This window comes from Coturnix japonica, chromosome 1 (genome assembly GCF_001577835.2).
Source record: "Coturnix japonica isolate 7356 chromosome 1, Coturnix japonica 2.1, whole genome shotgun sequence".
NCBI classification, from domain to species: Eukaryota; Metazoa; Chordata; class Aves; order Galliformes; family Phasianidae; genus Coturnix; species Coturnix japonica.
In genome coordinates, this window is record NC_029516.1 from 79,258,770 (window position 1) to 79,282,713 (window position 23,944).

Below are 23,944 nucleotides of genomic sequence, written 5' to 3' on the forward strand. Positions count from 1 at the left end.
AAAAGCTTTAATGCAGCCTGTGAGTGGAATGGAGATGGGCAGTCATTATCAGTAAAGTACAGCTCCCAGCTGCGTCAGAGCAAAGTGAATCCAGCACTTTATCTATTCTACCTCAGTCCACAAGCCAGAACTACCAGGAGAGCAAAGTTCAGGAGCGTCCATACAGGCTGCAGCATAGGAGCTGGCCAGAGATCTTTACATCTGCCCAGGCACTCACACCATTGCATGACTGTACCACAGCTCTTCAGCTCTTCCTGCTAAGATGTGGGGGTGCAGACAGATCTGACTTCTGGATCACAGATGCGCTCTGCTGGATGCATTACTTCTGACCTCCCACAGGTGGTTTTGAGCCCTGAAGGAATAGGGGGGGTAGGAGATGCTGAATTACTTTTAAAAATAGACAACACAGGAAAGAGTGAGAAGCTCCTGGGGGAAGGCAGGTTTGAGAATAAAAAAGGACCACTTACACTGAAAAATGGAGTTGATCTTAACCCGTCTGTCACGCTGAACACCTTAACTGATGCAAAGAAAGTCTGCAGAGAAAAGAAAATAGAGGGGCGCAAGATTGATGTGGAGATTTATTGCAGTGGAAAAAAATCATATGAGAAAAATTGAAGATCAGCTTCAAAAGGAAATGCCTTGGTCCAGCAGTTCAGCAAAGGTTTATGTGAATTTTGGTAAGGTCATGAATTAGACTAATGAAATTGCATCTGGAAATGGATGCAGGGCTTTTGTTAACAAACCTATCTATGGATAGTGGTGAAAAACTACTCTTCTAATTAAAAAAAAACCCTGTTCCTTCATCAGAAGACCAGTCAGCATTAGTTTCTGAATCATAATGAGCACTGTGTTTCTGATTTTCCCTCTTGGGCTTTTTGGTTGTTGTTGTTACTGTTGTTGCCGTGATAAAAGAAGAGCAGCATTACATGAAGGAAGCGCAGTTAAACCAGACTTCAGAAATTCCATGCTTTAAGAACATGACCTCAAGAAACTAGTCCAATTATGCTTTGAAATGGACAGTGTTAAGTATGAGAGTTATTTCATCTCCGGTGCAAATTACAGAAGAACATACAGGGTATTTTTGCAGAGAGAAATAGAAACTGTTAGATGTTACTGTGTCCTACAGAATCTGTTAAACAAAAGCTATCAATTGCGTTAAAGCACGATTATAAAGAAAAAGGTTTAGAGGTGATTTTGGAACACAGATACCACAAACAATAGCTGTTACAAGAAATACAAACAGGGAAAATCCTTACGTAATTGCTTTTAATTTTTTTTCAAGAGAGCATGTAGAACAGGTCTGTGGAAAGTGCCAAAGAGTTTAGGAAATATAACAACTAAAATATTCTCTGCATGGGATTTCTCAGGGAGTTTTGCCATAGTGAAGCTCTAATATCTCTAGAAAATACAGTTACTGCATAAGTTAGTGAGATATTGGTGAGGAGATTCAGCCTCTACTGCCATACCACCAGCATCCACCTCTGATGTCATGGGCCAACATAATAATATAGGAGACATTGCGTTCAGAGCAGCCCTTGTATTTAACCACTAACATAAAAACTATGAGCACTTTACCATAAGTCTTAACCTTCCAGCATTAACTTCAGTATAAATACCAGCAAGCAGAGTGCTTGAGCTTTGCCCTTAAGTTTCTGTGTGTTGTCACTGATGAGTTGTAATTGTTGGGGTTTTTCCTTAAGGAGACTTTCAGACATGATAGGTTTCTCAACCTTCCATCTTAGGTCATTACCTATTCAGATCTCTTTACAGTGAATTCCGAATTTTAAAGCTCTTTAACATTTTCATAGGGAATGTGTTTGCCCTTAGCATGATTTAGTGCAACACAGTCCCTCTACAAAATCAAGCAGCTGAGCAAGGAAATAAAGCAAACAAACAACAACACGAAAGGTCAGTACAATAACGCATGTAGATCACCAGGAGTCATTCAGAGGACAGCTTGCAAATATGTACCAAGGCACAGCTGCCTATGATGTGTGACAGATCCCTGTCTCAAGGTGACTGGCACACAGGCAGTTAGAGGATGTGACTTCTGGCCCTTATAACTACTTACAAGTACCAAAGCAAGGATTGTCTTGGTATTTCTGCTATGTTTCATGAGTAGGAGATACTAAGCATGAATTTCAGGATGCTGCAGTAAGAAAGCTCTCTGTTGCAAGGGCTAGGACTTACAAGACACAGCTATTTACTCCCTAGTTTATTGGTAAGATGATGAAGCTTTGGAGTTTTGAGTGATTTCATCATAAAAAGACAATGCATTTGGGAAAAAATAGGTATTGTAAATGTTTAAGTACATTTCCTTCTTGTTATTCCTCAATATTTTCATGCTGGGAATAGTACTGGTCCACAAAAATAGGAGGGATTGTTGGGTCTTCACATCTTATGTATGTGAAATCTTTTATTCACAGGAGTAAAATGGAAAGAAAGAGAAACTTCTAACCAAGCAGTCCTCCTATCCTGAGGTGTATGGGAATGACAGTGCACTGTATAGGTGGAGAGTCTACTTGGGCCTGAATAACACTAAAGATTTTTGCCACCAAAATCATCAATGATGGCAAGAGGTTTTCTCGGCAAGGCTGTAATTTCTGCTTATATACCAGTGGGTCTGAAAAACAAATGTCCAATACTTCTAAAGTGAATAGGTGTCAAACAGGGGGACTATCGACCATACTTCAACTGTAGTTGCTTATTTGAGGATGCCCATGGCTCAGAGATGGTACAGTAATGCAAAGTTAAAGCTCAGGATGCAAGGGAAGATTCAACAGGGAGAAGAAGAGAAAAAGTAAACCTCCTTCTTGGGGCTGTCAGTCATTGATGCAAGAGAAATAAAAATAGAAGTTAATGATCTGAGATTTCCTCTTGCGTTTGCATGATTCAAACATAAGTCCTACTCATAAAAAAATCAACATTTGTCAAGCAGCTACAAATGTTACCTGGTAATCATTCAAGAATACTAAGACATTTGAACTCTCCCTGTCTTCTGCCCCTGCTGATGCTCTTTGCCTTGGTTTGAGCATCACTCAACCAAAGCGGTTGCTTTATTTGGCTTATTCTCTGAATTACTGTGTCACGTGTGACTGTGTGCACCCCCATCAGCTTCTTAGTACAAGAGGGGAGAGACACAAACAAGAGAAAGAAACCACAGCCTTTGTTGGGTTTCTCTGGGCATCCTGTGATGCTTTTGGAAACTACTGGCTGGTCTCTGATGGTGGTGTTGGGCTATTAGCTAGAAGTGCCCCGAGCATAGTGTTTGCTGGAGCAGCCCTCCAATAGAGCTGGATGCTGAGAGAGATGAGTGCTGAGGTGGCCTTCTCAGCACTGGACTGACAGAGCCCAGATCCTAGAGGTAATGTAGTTGTATGCTCCAAGCCCCGTCATTGAATCTCAGCCCATTCACTGGTAAGGCAGGAGCTGGGGAAGAACAAGTGCAGGGATCCCATGAGCTGGGCAGCATTAACACAGCAGAGACAACATAGGTCTGAGGGACAACAGTGACACTTGCTCACATATGGCCTGGGTATGACTGAGAGAGCAGTAGAAGGATAGGGAGTGCAAGTGAGAGTCTCTCAGTGGAGCTGAGAGTCTTGATAGGCTGAGTACAAGATAGTGTTCAATTAAGAGAGCTCTTCTGAAGATGGTACTTTTGGACCAAAATGTCTTTCCTAGAATGGAGCTCTTTTAGGTACAAATTTCTGAGAAAATGTGTGGGCTTCTCACATCTAACTTGGCCAAATATTAACTTCTCCTTTTGGTAAAGGCTCAGCAACAGAAACCGCTATACTAAATATTGAATTTCTGCTAGACCCAAACCACTGGTAGAGACAAATGAATGTCAAACAGTTAACAGAGGCTGAGCTGCTAAGTGAAAAAGATCTACTTGGTAATTCAGAGCTGTGCTTGAGAGCTGTCTTCCAGAACAGTTATCCAGAAAACATATCTGAAAAAGCAAAGGCCAGCACCCAACACAAAAGTGGAGATACATACCTATTCTCATTAAAACCCCAAAAGAACAATCACCAGATTCAATATTATTTAGTTTACTAGCAAACCTTCAGCTTATGCTAGAAAACCTGCTTTTACCATGTTTTCTTACATCTGAAAATACATACCTACAATTTGTACTGTGAATGTCTCAAGACATTCATTTTCTGATGAGGATCCTTCAAACAAAAAACAGAAGGGAAAGGGGGAAAAAAAAAAAGGGGGGGGGAAAAAAAAAAGGAAATTCCACCCAAAATGTACCCTAAATTCAGAAAAACACAAGGCCATGATTATTATATATAGGTGTCCTGATTTTGGCTGGGACGGAGCTGATATTCTTCACAGTACCTGATGTGTTGCTGAGTTTTGGCTTTAGGAGAAAAACAATGTTGATAACACATCAACTCTTTAGTTGTTGCTGAGCAGTGCTGTGCAGAACCAAGGATGTTCTAGTTTCTCAGGTCTTTATGCTGTCTTGCCAATTAGGGGGGTTGGAGGACACAGGGAGATTAGAGAGAACAGAACCAGGAAAGCTGATCTAAACTGGACAAAGGGATATTCTATGCCATATGACATTATGTGGGAAAAAACTATAAAACAGGGGGGCTGGTCAGGGAGGGCAGACATTGCTTGGAGATTGGCTAGTCAGTAGGTGGTGAGCTTCTACATTGTGCATCATTTGTTTTGTATATATAATTATCATTACTATTATTTCTCCCTTTTCTGTTTTAGTAAATAGTTTCTATCTCAACTCTCTGTCTCAACAAGTTTTACTTCCTTTTTTTTTCCCAGTTCTCTCCCCCATTCTGCTGGGAGGAGAGGGAGCAATCAATAGGCTGCCTGGAGTTTAGCTGCCTGCTGGGTTAAACCACACCAATAAGTCAATCCAGGTATAACCAGTCAGTAACACTAAGTAGAAAAGTGGAAATTAGAAGAAGAGGGAGAAAGAGTTCTAGGTGGATTAGCTGTAAAAAAAATGTCAGTGCAACTTAAACTCATTACCTCAGGGAGGAAAGTAAAGAACTAAGGTGAGTGACCCTGTGTGGGTTAGCAGGGTTAGAAAAAAAGAAGAAAAGCAAATTATATTAATGGTGGAGAATTATATGAGATTTATGTTGGAAAGAGAAAGAACTGCAGATCTTTTCAGTAACCCAGGGTCTTCACTTTTTTCCAGCCCAATTTTAAGGCTCAGAAGGGGCCAGAAACATGATTTATTCAAAGCTTTTGAGATGTGTTCTTACCACAGTTACAGCAGTTCTTACTTAACATTCAACATAGCTGCAAACCAATGGCTAAATCAGAAATGGCAGGAAAATGAAGGCTTATGGTGCCTGATAGCTTGTATCTATACAGTCAGCTCTACCTGGAACAGAAATATTGTGCAAACAAAATAAAATAATAAAACACATTTTCCATCCCTTGTGGAATGGAAATGCTTTGACACAAAGGTGAAGTCTGGGCTTCTTGGTTAAGCAGGAAGTGTATGTGGTGTGACACTGATCATACAATGGCCTAGATAACAGAACATGCAAAGTTGGTTACTCACTATCAACAGACATTTTGGGGGACAGCAGGCAATGGCTAAAGCTTTGGCAGATGGTTTTGATAGGTAAACACCTGGAGGAACCAACAGGTGGAACTGATGACCTGCTGTCAGCTGTGATAGCAGACTGGTTTTTAGCTAACTTTAATAAAGCTACCCTGACATAATTTGAAAGGTAGGAAAATGCATCATAGATATTGTGGTAGTAGCTGCTGACATATGCTTCCAAACCCCTTCTCTGACCTCAAATTGGAGCGTGCAAGTTTTTATCTTGCCAGATATGTGGGTGTGTATAGGATTTAATTTGCATTCTTTTTACAAAACAAGGCCATTAAGTCTCATTTGCAGTTGTTACTGTGACCTTCAGTACCTATTTTATTAATACGTTTTGGTTGGCTTTGCAGACTACCCTGCAATTTCTACTGGCCTATAGGAAGGTTTGGCTGGCACCTTGCAAATGGTGAGCTTGCACAGCAGCTGCAAGTCACTTAGCTGCTGTCCGGGACTCACATCCCTGCTTCTGAGTAATTTCTGTCCCAATAGCAGTATGATGCTTCTGTGAATGGAAGCTAGCTGAGGGATCCTCCATGGGGTGGTAATGTCTGACCTTGCATTAGCCCTAGGGAATGCTCCAGGACAGGATGGAGAGGCTGTGAGTGGTCAGTGTTCATGCAAGGGGCTGGAGGTCTTTAAAGTGACATGGTGAAAATTTTAGAGCTTTAGCACTGTGTTCAGTTCGTTTATTTTTAGGTTAGGAAGTAGCTATGTACTCAAAGTATATGTGATTTTTTTAAAAAAGAAAAATGAAACAATGGAAATCATCTTATTTATCCAAGGGAATAATATTGCATAGGGAAGGAAAGGTAAGGAACCAGGGACAATGTGGCTAGTCAGCTTCTGAGGAGTAAGCAAGACAGAAAATACAAATCATTTGTGGGTGGTCCTTTCCTTGGGCTTCAATTATACATGGTTTACAGCCAGCTAGTCAGAAAATGCCACTGTTTCTTTCCTGAAAGTCAGCCATTCCTCTTTTGCAATAATATCTGTCACGTTAGGACATGGAAACTACTAGGTCAGAAAACGTATGTTTTATTTTAAGTTTCGAGTTAAAACTTACAACATTTTAATGGCTATGTTCCAATTGTTGAAAGTTTCCAAGGAAATGTTCTCATTGCCATTTTGGATTGCAGACAGTGTGAAGAAACTGGCAAGCTCAGAAAAGTTGATAGGGAACACCTTGCACCTTGGACCACATTAACCATTCTCACTGATTATGAAAAATGAGGGATCTTAACAAAATCTGCTGGGGAAAGAATTAAAACTGATCTCCTTTGGTCTTCTCAGGCTTTTCTTCTTTAGGCTATGATTCTTCGCCTCTGTGAAAGGTTTCTGCAAAAGGTGAATGGGACAGCCTTTTTGATGCATACATATAGACTACTGAAGCAGAAGACTTAGACTGCAAGAAAGATTTAGGTTAGATATTGGGAAACACTTTTTCATAATGAGAGCCTGAAAGCTCTAGGAGAGATTGAGCAGATCATTTGCCACCGTAACTGGGGCTGTGAGGAATAACATATCACCAATCCTGGCTTTCGGCAAGGAGCAGTATTTTGGTTGTCACTACCAGCTGCATTTTCTAGTAAAACTTGGCAGTGTTTCATTGCTGACTCTGAGGTGAGCTTCAGCATCACAGAAATGAGGACTGATTGAGGGATCCTCCTGGAACATTCATTTTGGGCAACAGTTCCTCTGAGTTCTTGCCATCTAGCTCACGTGGATTCAGTGCAACTCTGACTCACAGCTGGAGATTTGGGTTGTTCCCAAGTTACCTACAGGGTCAGTGAGAAAGTGATGGTCTCACCAGGCATAACGTATCATGCTACAAGCACAATGCAGCTGGAGTAACCTAATGTCAGTGGAGTAACCTAATGTCAGTGGAGTGACTAGATTCAAGTTTGAGGATCCCTATTAAATGCTGAACACTTATTTGTATACTTTAGAGATATTCTTTTATCATACTTCATAACAGCAAAACCTAAACAGAAAGTCTGTTGTGCAGTGCTGGCTGTACTTAGCTCAAAACATATTTGTAGACCTTAAGACTGACTAACAAGCTGCTCTTGTTATGATGCTTTGCTTCCAATTGCCCCCATCCAGGTTGAAGCTACGAGCATCACAAATTAAGAAATTTCTCCTCAGAAAGATGTCTGTGGACAGGCAGAGCCTTGTATTGTCCCATATTCATGCCTTTTCAGACAAGGCATGTTCAGGCAGTTCTGCAAAACCACTGTAATTTTCCTGGTGGCTTCTTTTCACTTGTGGTGTAGGATGCCACAAGCACTTGTTTGCACTGCCCTGCTAAGCAAAGCAAAGGAGTGTTGCTGTCATGGGGCCAAGTGATAGCAAACACTCTTTCAAGGGTATTTGTCCATTCTTCACCTCCAAACAAACATTCACTCTTTTCCTTCTGTTTTCTACACTTTATTGTCAGGTTTAAATCTATTTTGGATGGCAGATGTCTATTCCTTCAAAGAAAACATCTATAAAAATATTACAAACTAAAAATAGATGAACAACAAGAGATTAATGAAAAGGGGAGAAAGCAATTACGTTATGAGATCAGTGACTATTTACCAATACAGAGTTTCAGTTGGACATTTCCAGTCTCCATGCTGAATGATTGGCTTGTGCTGCCTGCAATATATCAAACTTGCTTTCAGCTAAAAGTGTATACCACTTTCTTCAATTGTGAGTGCAAAGGTCTTTGTGCTGCATGAGTAATAGTACGAATGTCTTTGTTTAGAGGGAAAAAGCAATTTCGCTTAATATCATAAGCTGCTAAGTAAATGTAATTGGGAACATCCAATTGAAAATAAGATCTCCCACCCTTCTAGTATGCATCTCTTCATCCAACCTTGATTTTGAATCTCTCCAGTCCTTCCCTTTTATTGCTTAAGGAGAAAGTTAGGTGAGTACAAATGAGGATTTTTGGAGCAATTGGCACATGACCAGAACTTATTGCATCTAAGGCATGTAATTTCTTGTGACTCCCAGAAACCTCTTACATATGAAGCTCTCTAGAAAGGTATCTGATTTTGTGTATTCAGTGTTATCGGTGTGTTAGGCAGCCTTTTTCATTGGGATTTGTCTCCTTGTCCAGCTAACCAAGGTAGGAGTTGTGTAATGAGGAAGTGTCTCATTCTTGGCCCTGCACTGTGCCCATTGCTAGTGCTAATGTTTCTCCATATGGGTATTTGTCCCTGAGGTACTGAACTGAAGGATGTGGAAGCCCACTGTTCAGCCTGGCCGCAGGTAGTGATGAGGGTGACCCTTGACTTTACTTCAGTTATGTCTCCAATCAGAAATATGGCAGGAGAAAAAATACAATAAAGAGCAAGGAAGTGCTTCCTTGCCAAGCAGGACAATAAGTAACTAAGTTTGTCAGAGAGGCTTTATCTATTGTGGATGTTGGAAGTCAGCAGTGGCAGATGAGTGAGAAATGCTGAAGGCTTACAATTGGCTTTCACTGCCCTCCAGCCTAACATGAGCTGCATAGTGAGAAAGGTGTTCCCCAAGCCAAGCACTGTGTGGTACATGGACCAAGAAAAACCTGACAGAGAGGCCTGGAGGTAATAAAACTCATGAACAGGTCAATGACATAGCCATAGAAATTATTAACAGCAAAAGCATTGGTTACTAAACCACTCCTGCCAATGGCAGCGTGTAGATGTCCACCTAGGTTACCACTTTGGACAGCATCTCTACTAAGAAACTTTCAGCCATATGAGCTTGCTTTTCAGTAACAGCATTTAGCACCATTCTGATTTATAGTTTAAAGTGTAATGAAAGGGATTTGTAACTGCTTTGTGTTACTTGGTTGTTTTTCTTTCTCCAGAAATGTCTATTGAACAAAAAGACTCACAAGACAGAGGTTTCTATCATCAGATCTGTGCTTGATGTTACGAGGAACCCACCAGGTACATATGATGTTTTGTGTGTATGTCCATTTTCCTTCCTTGGATATGAAATATAGAGTATTTCATCAGAAGAAATATTTGTTTCTTTTGGTGAGTTTTTCATAGATAAGACACATCTGAAGTGTCAAGAACACTAAACACATGTATACTTTGTTATTTAAAATACAGAATAAATGGTAACTGTATGGAAGTATTGTATACATCACACACCTTGAATATTCTTTCTGGCAGATTTCTTACTCAGGTCTCTAAATGAGCCAAGAAACCTACCAAAAACACCTGAGTAAACTTGTGAAGAAGAAACTTCTACACAAACAAAAGATGCTTGCTATTGTTAGGCAGTATCTTGCTGCAATTCCCATATCCAAAAGCACCCACATTTAGCTACACAGCACTGGTGAGCTGTTCTAACTATGCACTACTCAGTGAGTAATCCTGCAGTGTGGATGGCAAGAAGCGCAGACTGACTTCCTTTAGCACCCTCTTGTGCATGCCTCATATTCAGGTGTAGATGCACAGTTAAACCTTTCTTTCTTTTCTTCTAATGTATATGCTCTTTGCACATTAACAATATAATTGAACTGCTGGACTCTGAGCAGCCTTTTCAGGTACACCAAGTAACCTGGTAGCTACTTGCACCTGTATTCACTTTTGGCTGTGGATACAGCTGTGGATATCAGTGTGTTTTTCAGCAAAGCCTGTTTTGAAAACCAAAGCTCAGTCCCTTTGAAATATGTCTTCAGAGGGATGGAAGATAAATGATCATTTTTCTCCAAAATGACTCATTTCACACAATTTGCAGTTTAGTAGAAATGTACTCAAATGAGAGAGTCATCAATTAAAGAAGTCTACATTCTTGCCTGTGGGCTATACTAAGATAGCTCCACTCTGTATAAAACTGTTAATGTCTTTAGATGTGACAGAAAGGAGGGAGATTACATTAATTTTTGCCCGCATTCTGTGAAGGTGCCATACTAATGCACAGTGTGACACAAACCCCAAACTAAACTTTCAGCCTTTTGTTTTGTTTTGTTTCTTTCCCCCTCACCTCCCCCCAAAAATGTATATATATCTAATGAAGCCTTATCCCAAGCTTTTACCACAATGGCTTCAGAAGGTAGAACAAATTAGAAAACAAAATAACTTGGATTTTATTAAGGGTGCATCTATACTTTTTAAAGCTATTAGGGAAATGATCTTGCAATAGTAGGGCATCCCTCTGTTTGCATAGTAAGGTATCCTTTTCTGCTGCTATGACTTGAGAGCAAATACAATGAAGAGATAGTCTGGTGATGTAATCCATCATAGCTAAACCCAAACATAACTAAGCCTTAGCCTTGAGGAGCACTTCCCTGATGGCATTTGAATACAGCTCTTTCAGCACTGAGTTGGTAATTAAAAACAACATCCCTACTAATGGTCCAACATTCTGCTTAAGGAAACAACCAGCATCCTCAGTGCTTCTACCTAATTTAGGAACTGACTGAATGTTTCTTAATTTGTGTAAATCTGACAAATATATGTTCTGTCTCCGCAAGTTCATCTTATTTTCATCTTATTGCAGATAAGCGACCTGTTTTCCCTGTGCCTCAGAGGAAGTCCTTTGGAGATGGCTTTCCTTGGGTAGCTGGCTTTGCACTGGCCATGATACAGCTATGTTTCAGCAGTGGGTCATGTGAACATATCAGAGAAATGCTGTGGATAAATGGCAAGGAAATAAGTGTAATTTTTCTACATAAGCCTCCTCTTACTTGGGATGTAGATGCTGCTTCCATCAGCTGTCATGACTACCTCAGGTGAGGAAGAATTTTAAAAGCCTTCCTTATTACTCATTCAGTAGAGGTATGATCTCTGCTTGACCTGTACTTAAGTGCCATGTACACAGAGCCAGAGGCATACCAGTGAGAGGTCAGCATGCACTGCACTGGTAGTACCTATAGTGCTTTTGGATGGGAATTTGTGAGCTGTGAAATCATTTAGCAAGAGAGCTAACACAAATCTTGCTAAAGCTCTGTCACACTAAGACAGCATGTAAAATGGCTTGCTGAATATCAAATGTTGTTCTTATACTTTTTATAAAACGGAATAGGAACCCTATAAATCTACCAATAAATTTATCCTATTATGATGGAGAAGTGTCTGTGACAGAAAAGAATTTTGTCCCCCCCCCCCCTTTTTTTTCATTGACCTGACAGTAGCTAATCATTTATCCTCCCCATTCATTAATTATAGGGGTGACACTGCTTTACTAGAGGAAAAATATGGATAATCGCATTAAACTCTTTTCTGCAGTTGAGAGGAAAAGCCACAAGAGTCCGAGAGCACCCAGACCTGCACAGCCATGGTGTGTTCCCGGGCCTACTTTTGGAAAGGCTCTGACTAGGCTTAGGAGCACCACCAGCATGTATGTAATCCACCTCACAGCTGTTAAACTCTATGCTTAAAAACAGAAATCAGGAATGCACAGCCAACTCATGTGAAAGGGTTTGCTTTAATAACCTTAACTGTCACTGATCATCCGCTGAATTTATGGGATGTGTTTTCAGCATTTAACCTGCAACCCTGACAGTAGGCTCCTGCCACAAAGTTCTTGTTTACCCAGTGCCTGCTGCAAGCCCTTTGATCTATACCCATTTGAGGCTTTTTATGATTTATTCGTTATATTTTTTAAACACTCTATCAACTAAAAGGGATACTGTTTAATCTTTGTTTCTTTAGAGGACCAGGCTATATCTTCTGGCTCTCTGAATTCTACCAGTTGAGCAAGCTTGGCTCCCTCTTGTGTGACACAGGGTAATGAATTAGGCTAAAATGATTTACCTGTCGCTTCAGTGTGAATAAAAAGATGAGCATCTCTCATTCTGGAGACAAACAGCACATGCAAAATGGCAGCATGAGCAGCACAAGGAAGAGGCAATGCAGTATGACAGTGCTGAATATTACCTTCCCCTCCATAGCAGCTCAGTGGCCATGCCAAGAGTGAATATAGTCTGCAGTATCTACAGCAGCCTAATTCTCCGAACAAAATGGATTGCAACAGGCTGACTCTCATGAGCCTGTGAGGTATTGAGTATCCTCCTTCACCCATGTGATTCCACCCTGTAAAATTCACTTAAAGAAATCTCTATTATGCTACAGCAATATTTACCGAGACCTAGACGAGGAATGCAATTGGCAATATGTCATAGTACTGGCATAAGAAACTGAGCAAAAGACTTGACTCCACCCCAGCAGAATGCTGTTTAGGAGCTGAATCCCTTAAAGCCCTGGGGAATGCAGGAGTTATATTTGTGTGCATATATATGTGTGTGTGCGTATACACATATCATGACATGAACACAAATTGCAGTGGCACTGAAATTAAATCCTGGTTCTTCTTGATCTGCCTTCCTCAGTTCCTAAAGCAGACACCTGGCTGCCAGTGGGTCACTAAGGGAGAATAATTTTGCCTATAAATTGCCTAAGACTATAAATACACAATGCAAACAGAGAGGCCCTCTCTCCATGAGTTGTATATCATCACTGTCTGAGGAGATACAATGTCAAAGTCATAGTGCAAAGCAGAGCTGAGCTATTTCTCTGCTATAAATAGCCCTGGGGACAGCTGCCTTATAACCAGCACCTTAGACACGTGGCAGAAGCACTTTGCTGACCATGAGTTAATGCTTCACATCTCTGGCTCACTCTTGGTTCCCACACCAGTGCACTATGGCCCTCTTGGGTAGACCCTTTGGGCTGCAGCTGAGTTTGCTAAGTTCAAGCCTGTAAGGAAGGGTGTTGTTTCAGCTCTTGTTATTTTGCAAGATTTTAAATGAAAACCAAGAGACAGCTGGGGATTAATACAAGGGAACAATGCATAGAAATATGTGGGAGGAGGAGGGGAGACAAAACCAAGGTCCTTTAATTCACAGCTTGATCTCTGAGTCCAGAGATGCCCAGGCTAAGATAAAGCTGTATTTCACTTTCTCGGGTTTGTTCGGATAGCAAAATGGTACTTCTCCAAAAATGAGACAGGTGTTAGGAAAGATGGTCTTTTTTTAGTAAATGTGAAATAATCCTCATGGGCAAATAGGAGTCTACTTGCTAACCACCATCTGTCTGTGTTTGATTATCAGATAAATATTTGGCTCTAGAATACTTACTGCTTCAAAGGAAGATTAAAGGAAGATGTTAAATAGGTTGATAGCACCAGACATCACAGGTGTGAACCCTCTGTGCTAACTTCCTCAAAGCTTCTCTTTGTTAGTTGGGAAAACAGTTTCATCCAATTAGAGCAGGTAAACCCCTGTCAAAATTCAGATTTACATGTGTTTGTTTATTGCAGTCAGTTGATACCATGTTGAAAAGAGCCAAAATGCTTGTAGTTTTGAGTTTCAGCTGAAACCCAAAAATGCAGGCTTAGTGCCCTGAAATTAATTCATCCATTTCACTATGCTCTTCTTGCATCTCAAGCATGTGACAGACCTTTAAAACCAGACACAGCTTTCTGTGGTGGTGCCTGAGGGAAGACAAAATTTCAGGTAGTTGTTTACTAGAGATTTGACATCTCTAGGGAAGGAAGAGGAAAAAATAAAGAGCAAGCGATGGGATCCTCAACAATTATGCAAGCATGTGTGTTTTTCAACAGGAGAGGTTATGTTCTGAGCTGTATTAAAAGAGAAGTGACCAGCAGGGAGAGGGAGGTGATTGTCCCCCTCTGCTTGGCACTTGTGAGGCCCCATCTGGAGTACTGTGTCCAGGCCTGGGGCCCTCAGCACAAGAAAGATGCAGAGCTCTTGGAACAAGTCCAGAGGAGGCCACTAAGATAATCAGAGGGCTGGAGCATCTCTCCTATAAAGGTTGAGGGAGTTGGGCTTGTTTAGCTTGGAGAAGAGAAGGCTCTGGGGAGACTTCATTGTGTCTTCCAGTACTTGAAGGGAGCATATAAACAGGAGGAAGAATGGCTGTTTACAAAGGGTGGACAGTGACAGGACAAGGGGGAATAGTTTTAAACTGAGACAGGGGAGGTTTAGGTTAGAGATAGGAGGAAGTTTTTCACACAGAGGGTGGTGACGCACTGGAACAGGTTGCCCAAGGAGGTTGTGGATGCCTCATCCCTGGAGGCATTCAAGGCCAGGTTGGATGTGGCTCTGGGCAGCCTGGTCTGCTGATTGGCAACCCTGCACATAGCAGGGGGTTGAAACTGGATGAGCAATGTGCTCCTTTTCAACCCAGGCCATTCTATGATTCTACGATTTCTACCCTAGAGACAAAAAGCTGTATCAGCACCACAGTGTTCAGGGAGAACAAGACAACAGCATGTGAGCAGATGATACATCTTTGCCTGACTGGACTGTAGCAGGGGAGTTATGAACATAAAATTGCAGGTGCTGCAAAGTGCAAGTGTGGTACAAACTTAATATTGGTTTGCATATCTGTGTTAATCAGGAGTCTCTTGCAGAAGATGCAGTAGCAAGTATACAACTTCAAGTGGCTCTCAGCCTGTAATGCTTTTGCTAAGCACACGACATCTGCTGTGCTTCTGTTCAGTTGCTGCCTGGTAGTCATCACATTCCCATCCAAAAATAATTACTAAACACGGCAAAGCTATGTCCAAGCAGAGACCAAATATTGGGTGGTATAACCTGTACTAGCATTTTAATGCTCCACAAAAGCATTCCCTTGCTGAACTTCATTGAGTTAGAAAACAAAAAGACTTGAGTCTTCCAATCCACTGAGGATTTGCAGCAATGAGAGAGAAACGAAAAACATTTAAGTATACTGTTTTTATTAAATGTATTTAATTCAATAATATTAAAATATGGAGAGTTGCTAGGCAAATGCAGTGAGTATTGAGGGTGGTATATGGATGAAATAAATTACTGGAGAAGCTAAATAAAATCATGGAGCAGCAATGAAATCATGAGCTAATGTGGGGCTATAAAGGCTGGCTAATAGAGCACTGGAAAACAGCCTCATTGAGGACTAATGAATGAAAAAAAAAGGTGGGGGTTGACATTTTTTCACAGATCTTTCTCTTCAGAAAACCTCTGTTAAGCAGCAGAATGCCAGAAATTAACTTCTTTCTTAACATGGCTTGGTTTGTGCTTTCAGAACAGGCAGAACCTGTCTGTGTGCCATTGTAATTGTATGGCAGACCTCTTCTGGCTGAAGCACAAATAAAACAGCCACTTTCCTTTTCCTGGAATATATTGTTGGCAGCACAATGGTGCTTCTTTACCAGCGTATAACCCACAACCATGCATTTCAGCCAGAGCCTTGTGACAGCACCTCATGCTTCATGATCCTGCTCTTTCACAGCTTGCTCATTGCAGTTTCATTAAAAGAGGGAGGTTCCTTTTGCTGCTCCATTCACCCTCTTTCCCATAGCTACATCTGCCTGGCAGGCAGCAGAGCCACATCCCTGGAAGGTCCTCAGCAATGGAGCTACAACTGAGAACAGTTTCAGGGCATATAAGGCACTAGAGCACCTGCTGAGGCACAGCAATGAGTTTCAGCATGTCTCCCCCCAGGGCCACCAGGCTCCTATAGCAGGGATTACTGCTATTAGTTAAATCCTCTGAGGCTGTAACACAAACCATTATGTAAATAATCATACTCAGCATTCGTTGGCATGCTGTATAGAGCACTGTGTTATGAGATTTCCATGTCCTCTTTTCTTTCTTTTCCTTTTTTTTTCCCCTTTCCTAAATGACAGGTCTGCCGTGCTTATCCCTGTAGAATTTAATACCTGATAAGCAAGGCAAAAAGGAAATTTAAATTGAATTAACATAAAAAACCCTCAGTGAAATTTTTTAGAGTGTCCTAAAAGTGAATTGATTTCTTTCTGATCGTAATTGGGCATTCGTACATGCTTGAGTGCATACATACATACAGATATAGCAGGTAGGGATTTATAATGCCTATGTATGAAAATATACATAGATACAGTATGTGTATGTATGCACACATACACGTGTATTAAAAAATAATCTACTATATATATACGTATGTATGAGTGCTTAAGCCAGCACCTCATGAGAGAGCTAGAGATTTTCCTGGCTCTTGTCTACAGTTTTACATCATTTAAACTGTGGGAATTTTTTTCTTTGATCTATAAACCAGCAATTATACTAAAGGCTTTCAGGTATCTCTGTTAACCGCATTTGTTGTTTGCATTGGGAAAAAGTGAATGATATAAAATAGCCCCACTTAAGCCTAATGAAGCAGCTGAATAGAGGCTGTTACAATAATTTAATGATGTTTCTCCTTTTATACAGATTTGAATGACTCTACCACTGAATTCCTGCAGAGCCTCAACCGCACAACACGCACCTCTGAGAGTACAATCCCTGAGCTCTGTAAGTGTATACCATGTAGTCATGTAGCCACACAATGAAGCTCTTGTTTTGGAGGACATGAACACAGGGGTAACTAGGGAAAGTAGAAACCCATCCTTCAGCAGCATTGATCTAAATACAGGCAGCTTAGCTGTATTAGGAACAGGAAAAGTGTCTGTCTATAAAGAGATTAAAGATGATTTTTGTGGTACAGAGTTCTTGATACAGAAGGCTGAAGCCTCACTCAGTCATGGCAGAAGAAGACTGGGCTGCTGCTAAGCCACTTAGTATCGTCAGCTTTTTCATTAGCATCAAAGAGGTAAAAGGCTTATCGCTTTCCCAGACTGTTGCACAGACTGGTTTGCTGGAACATCTTAATAGATATTTCCTAATATCCTTTCTTTCTTCTAATGTTCTCTAATTTGATAAAAACATATTTCTTTGCCTAGCAGTCGGTTGTAGGCCAAAAATGCAAGTGTCCCACTGACTGTGCTTTGATGTACAGTCCCTGCAATATGGTTTAAGCTACTTCATACACACCAGAAAGCTGTGCTACCATTCAACAAGACCTGGACAGACTGGAGAGTTGGACAGGGAGGATCCTGACAGGGTTTGACAAAAGCAAGTGTAGAGTCTTGCACATGGGGAGGAATAACCACATGCATCAGTACAGGTTAGGGGATGACCTGTTGGAGAGGAGCTCTGCAGAGAAGGACCTGGGTGTCCTGGTGGACAACAGGTTGGCTGTGAGTGAGCAGCATGTCTTCTGACCAAGAATGCCAATGGTAACCTGGGGTGCATTGAAAAGAACGTGTCCAGTAGGTGAAGGGAGGTGATCCTCCCCCTCTACTGTGCCTTGGTGATGTCACGTTTAGAACACTGTGTCTGGTTCTGGGCTCCTCAGTTCAAAAAAGACAGAGATTGCCTGGCAGGAGTCCAGGAGAGGGCACCAAAGATGATAAAGTGCCTGGAGCATCTCCTGTATGAGGTAAGGCTGACTAACATGAGTCTGTTCAGCCTGAGGAAAAGAAGACTGAGAGCAAATCTGATAAATGTTTCTAAGTATCTAAAGGGAGATGGGAGGCAAAGGGATGAGGCCAGGCTCTTCTCAGTGATTCATAGCCATAGGACAAGGAGTAATGGCCTAAAACTTGAACATAATTCTGTACTAAAGTGAGGAAGAACTTCTTCACGGTAAGGGTGTCAGAGCACTGGCACAGGCTCCACAGGCTGTGGAGTCTAGTTCTGTGGAGATATTCAAGACCCATCTGGAAAACTACATGGACTTGCTGATCTCTAGAGGTCCCTTCTCAGCCCTGCAATTCTGTGATTCTGTGACTCTGCAATCTGAGATGATCCATAGCATGCAAGGCCTTTAAGTACACTGATCACTACTTCCATTTTACCCTGCGGAGGCTTAAAGTGTAGAGTGGCCTCAGACATTTCATCCATCCTGCGGAATGTCTCTAAAATAAACCTCAAAAAAAGAGCTGTGGTGCAGCTTCAGTTCATGCTATAGGGCATAAGGGAAGAATGTGAGTAATTTTTTTTTCCAGAGCCTCTCACTGCTTTCTAATATTGTGTGGTTATTAGAAAACACACTTTAATGAAACTGTACTATTTGAGTTATGGATAATATATGTGAAAATAGGCTACCTGATCTTAATCCCAGTCAGAGGAGCACTGAGTTTGTAATTATTACTGAAGTTTAATTCTCTAGTAAAGCATTCAGAGATCTACTGATAAAAGCAATATCTAAGAGCCAATTATTTTTAATCTTAATCCCACCACTGAAGAGCTTGAAAAAATCATGGAGATCACAAATAATTTTCTGTCCCAGATAAACCCTTTAGAAACAGAACATCAAACCCTAAATATCAAAGGTACAAACTGAGCTTATTTTTTTCACTGATTTGGGACAGGTTCTTACTTTATCTTCTTTATCTTTACCTTGGCCTATAAACTGGCAAAAGGAATTGAGTTTTTAAATATGCCCTCAAAGAGCAGTGGGAGCAGAAGACAACTGTGAGGGCTTTGAGATGTTCACCAGGACAATGATATTTTTTAAAGCACAGATGAAGTACAGCTGTGAGGTGGGAACTGAGCAAGCCAAATGGACACCAAGAGGTGCGTTAGGGTTATAAAACAGAAATAGGGAAGTAATGTGTGAGAGCTAATGTCAGGTGCTGTTACACCATGCTGTCTGCTTACTGTATTCTCTGTCCTCCTGTGGACATTTTACAACAACCTTTCACGTGGCTTTTGTTTTACACCATGTTTTGTCTCTCACATTTCAGTCTGAGCACACCTTCATCTTTCAAGCTGCCACCATAGCCTGTAAAGTACACATCCATGGTGGACTCTGATGGGACTCCTCCATCCCGCCACAAACTGGAAAGCCTGTAACATGGCCAGAGTTCCTTGTGTAGTGTGTAGGAGAGTGACAATTAAGGAGCTCTGTCTTTAAAGCAGTGATTACAAGAGCTGGGTGTTAATGATCCATATTAAAATTCAGAGCACCTAAATGACATTAATGTTGGAAGCTGAGCACTCCTGAGCACACTGTCTTCATCCCACCTCTCTCTCTATGCATTACACTAACACCATTGTGAGTGTCACAGGGAGATTACATGTGCTTAATTTGAATTGGGTAATCAACTGGGAATTTGCTGTCTTGTTAATGGGAGTAGATTAACACATCATTCCATAAGCCTGCCTAAAGAGTGCTGAAGCTTTCTGTTTTACTGAGTGTATAGAGATGACAGCTTTGCCACACCGTGATTACATGGGGAAACCTTGGCTTAATACAAGCTTTTTAATACCTACATATGCAAATCTTCCAACTGATTCCTTTCTTACTCTGCCAGTGTTGACTAATATGAATGAACAGTTTCCTATCACCATGAAACCAACCGAACAACAAAAAAATTAGAAAAGACACCAATGCACAAATCAGTAGCTTACACCAAGAGGAAATACCTGTCAACAGAGGGGCTGCAGCACACGATGGCTGGGAGAAGCAGGTGAGCCCAAGCAACACCGGGCAGGCCCAATGGATGTGTTCATAAAGAAGACTGAGATGCCCTTGGTGAGGTCACAAGAGTCAGCTCTGGGCTCATTTACAAGTCATTGGTGGACCGGAGACCTAAGGACTGAAACAAGGACACCAAGGATAAATTTATGTGCAAGTCTTTTTGAAAGAGCTGTGCCTTTGAAACAACAGTTTCTCTTGAGTCTGCTTTACGGAGTGCTACATTAGGGAAAGGAATACAACCGTTTTACTTTTCTTTGTTCTTCATTATATTTTGTCATTTGCTGTCTTTAGCTTCTTCAAGACCCCTGGGGGAAGTTTCCCAGGTAACTAACCCTTGTGGAGGGGATAGACAAGACTGACTCCATTCCTTGGCATTGACACTAAAGGCCAAATGACTGCTCCGTGCTTTAGGTCAGATCAGCACGCTGAATAATCTCAGCTGGGTCAGCATTTGCGTGATAATCAATGCAGGGTGCAAGAGACAGAGCAGGAGCACAGCTTTTGGCAGCAGTATGTTCTCACATTGACTTCAGCAAGCCAAGAAACCGTCCCCAAAAGCTGGTTTGAAAAATTATTGTGACTACAGTGGTCTTTCTACAATTAAGGCAAATAAACTAAATCATGTCAAATTTAAAACCAGTACTCTGATCAAGGAATGGGATTTGCATTATTTACTGCTAAGCACTGGGCACTGAGTAATAGGGACGTCTGGTGACTTTACATGAATGAATGACTTAACTGGAAAGAACGATCTGTCAGACAATTAGTGTTTTGGAGAGTTATTTACATTATAGTGCATGGAGTTTTAAGTTCATTGTTAAGGCAATATCTGTGCTCAACAGAAAGCACACCTGTCAGAGAGACCTTATTTTATTATTACAGATATTTTAATAATCCTAATTGCCTGATGGCAGCGCTGTCCCTCCAGTACAAGGATATGCAGGGTGCCCTGAGCAGTGTTTGGGCTCCAGGTTACCGTGATCTCCAACAGGTACCACAGCCAGGTTTAAGAGCCCAACGAATCCACTATCAAGGGACGCTGCTGCCTGCACACGTCTGCTGCCAGCACATCAATACAAAGTCTCTCAGGCACCCCAGAGGGTCTGCCCAGGGTCAGCCCAACCCAGTTACCAGCCCCTCACACACGGAGAGGATAGAACGGCCCCCAAGCTCCCAGCCAGCCGTGGCCGCACCCTGCCGTGCGGCGCTACGCTCCCGGTGACCAGCAGGTGACGCCCCAGCACCGCAGCCGCACTTTTAAGACCATTATGTTTTGTCACCAGCTGCCCCAATAAGTGAGCTGAGACTGCTCAGCTGGCATGTGGGTTCTGTTAGCCCTGTGGGCCTGCGAACAGCCCACCATCGCCGTTTAAGTTATCAGATGGTTGCAGATGGCCATGAGAATGTGAGATAAAAGCTCTTCTGTGAAAGCTAGGTGTTAAAGCAAGGTAAACTACTGCTTAGGAGTGTGGATAGTGATAGGACAAAGGGGAATGGTTTTAAACTGAGACAGAGGAGGATCAGGTTAGAGATTAGGAGGAAGTTTTTCACACAGAGGGTGGTGATGCACAGGACCATGTTGCCCAAGGAGGTTGTGGATGCCCCATCCCTGCAGGCATTCAAGGCCAGGCTGGATGTGGTTCTGGGCAGCCTGGGCTGGTGGCTGGTGACCCTGCACATAGCAGGGGGTTGAAACTAGATAAGCACTGTGCTCCTTTTCAACCCAGGCCATTCTATGATCCTATGATTCTTGTGGGTCTCTTCCAACTGGAAATCCTCTGTTATCTTATGATTCTAAAAGCTCACTGCTGGGCCCCCAGCAGCTGGGGCAGGGGGTAGGCTGCTTCATACGGACCCAACAAGTTTTCTCTTGTTCTAGCTGTGCAGAAAGCCTTGTCAAGTGTTCCTGCTTCACTTTAAATTATGTGTTTGTTTTAAAAAGCTGTTTACAGGAATTACACTTGCTAACTAGAACAAGGTATTAATTACATTGCGTGATCCTTGTTGGATTTTAAGCCGTTGCTTATCAGAGCAAGCAAACATCGGAAAGATGTGTGTACACAAGCACCAGAAGAAGCAGTGTATGAAGGAGAAGTTCAATTTTATTTATTGTTTGTGTTAGCAGGTAATGCTTCCTGACTCTGCAATTAACTTCCAGCAATAAGCCCAGGAAAGCTTCTAAAAAGCTCTGCGGGGGAATAATGATTAGTTAATCCCATCTAAGCAGATTTTAATGGAAATATTACAAAACCACATTGTATTTAAAATGATTCCTCAAGGACAAGACAAAGCTCGGGGAAGTCACCACAAGTATCATTAGATTTCAGGGAACATTGGATTACGCCTTAGAAACGCCTCTCCCATCTGTTTTCTGGTGTGTGATGTTTCATCGCATGCTTTGAAAAGTACCGGGTTGCCCCAGTACGATTTTCATCAATGGGAGGAACGTTGCTGTTTGCCTGTTGGTCCCATTCCAAGCAGGAGGACTTCCAAATTAACTCTGGCATTTGACACAGTTTGAAACACCACTCATGTGGCGTACACAAAGCAGTCAATAGCTCACTGTTGTCAAACAGATGACTCACAGATGCCAGGGCAGGGAGATGAGAGAGAGAGGCAGATACTGCATCTGCACCGACTGACACCCAGAGTGAGTGCCAATGGCAGACAGATAAGTGAAGGAAGACAACGTTAGGAAATAAGCATTACGTGATAGACATCTAATTCTTTGCGGTGGCCTGAGGAAATACGAAAAGTGCTATCGTAGTCACAGCACATTTCTGACTTGATAAGAAATGGGAAATGAACACCTTTATTCGGTCCACCGCACTTGAAGAAGAGGTATTCTCAGTGCGACGATGTCTGCAGAGCTGTGTGATTGAGTGCGTCTGATGGTTTTAAATGTTAAATAATTCCATTAGAGTCAGGGTAGAAATGGTAATGAACAGCTCGGAAGAGTCTGAGAGTACTGACATGAAATGTTGAGCAATTAGCTTCTCCCTGTGCGAGTGAGTCCTGCAGTTCTCATCAGTAGCAAAGTGACCTTTAAAACACACAGACGACACAGAAGCTGTTTCAATAACTATTTTGATCTATTGTCTGCTGATAAACTGCATGTAAGGATTTGGGATTTACGTGGCACGGTAGATTTTGGACTAAAATGGAAGATTCTGAAAAGCTTTAACGGAAAGCTTTGTAATAGCAGCAGTGCATCTTGTTGAGTCTGGGGACATGATATTTGGATATTCATTGTGGGAAGGAGAATGAGGCTAAGGTTACCACAGCACTTGATGCTATCATCTTGTTTCCATTTGCTTTGAAGCACCTTGAAACTTCAGTGTTCTGACATTGAATTCAGTGTATGGCAGCCAACCCAAGAGCCACATGATAAAATGGAAATGCATTTGGAATTAGCTAACGGTGAAAAACATACGCGCATTAGTGCTTAAGTGGCACCAGCCCAATCAGCACATCTAATCTTTTCACAGGGAGGGTTAAGGGCATGGGAGCGGTGATTCGAGCTTCTTGACTGCTGTCTGTGACGTTGAATTGTGCTCTGAGCCGAGGCATGAGGGAACAGCTGAGCTCTTTTGGTAAATCTATATAAGGCATAAGGCTGTATAATGAGTGGGGGAATGGAGGGTACAGCTTGAGCCAGGCCATCCTCTGCACTGTATGTGATGCAGATGTGAGCATTCTAGAAGCATAGAAAAATACAGCTTCTTACTGACCTCAATACAGCAACTGTAGACAGAACAATATTTTTCCTGCCTGCTTAGGCATTCAGCTCTGTAGCCACATGCTTGGTCATGGAGCTTTTGGACAGGCTTAAGTGGTGAGGCCGTAGATAATTTGTGGGCTCAGTTTGAGGAGGGGTGGGGGAAAGTACCATTAATGCACTTTAGTTCCCACCCTGTATTATTAATGTCCATCACTGCAGGGTTTGCTACTGGTTACAGAACAAAATTGTGGAGTTCTGTGGAGATGGAGAGGTTGAGGTTTTGGGGAAAGGAACAGGCAGTGTAATGTTTCTCATCTTTAGAAAGGCACAAGGAGGTTTTTTGGACCATAA

The 23,944-nt window shown here is 41.9% G+C and overlaps 2 long non-coding RNA genes across 2 annotated transcripts; one reads left to right on the forward strand and one right to left on the reverse strand.

Moving 5' to 3' along the window:
* Nucleotides 1-263: 263 nt before the first annotated feature.
* On the reverse strand, nucleotides 264-19,964 carry LOC107321360. Its single transcript, XR_001558553.2, has 3 exons — nucleotides 19,818-19,964; nucleotides 468-533; nucleotides 264-352 (listed from the first exon to the last, which is right to left on the reverse strand). It is a non-coding gene; the product is annotated as an uncharacterized LOC107321360 (long non-coding RNA).
* LOC107321368 lies at nucleotides 15,338-20,139 on the forward strand. The gene is made up of 2 exons (XR_001558554.2): nucleotides 15,338-17,826; nucleotides 19,706-20,139. It is a non-coding gene; the product is annotated as an uncharacterized LOC107321368 (long non-coding RNA).
* The last annotated feature ends 3,805 nt before the right edge of the window (nucleotides 20,140-23,944 follow it).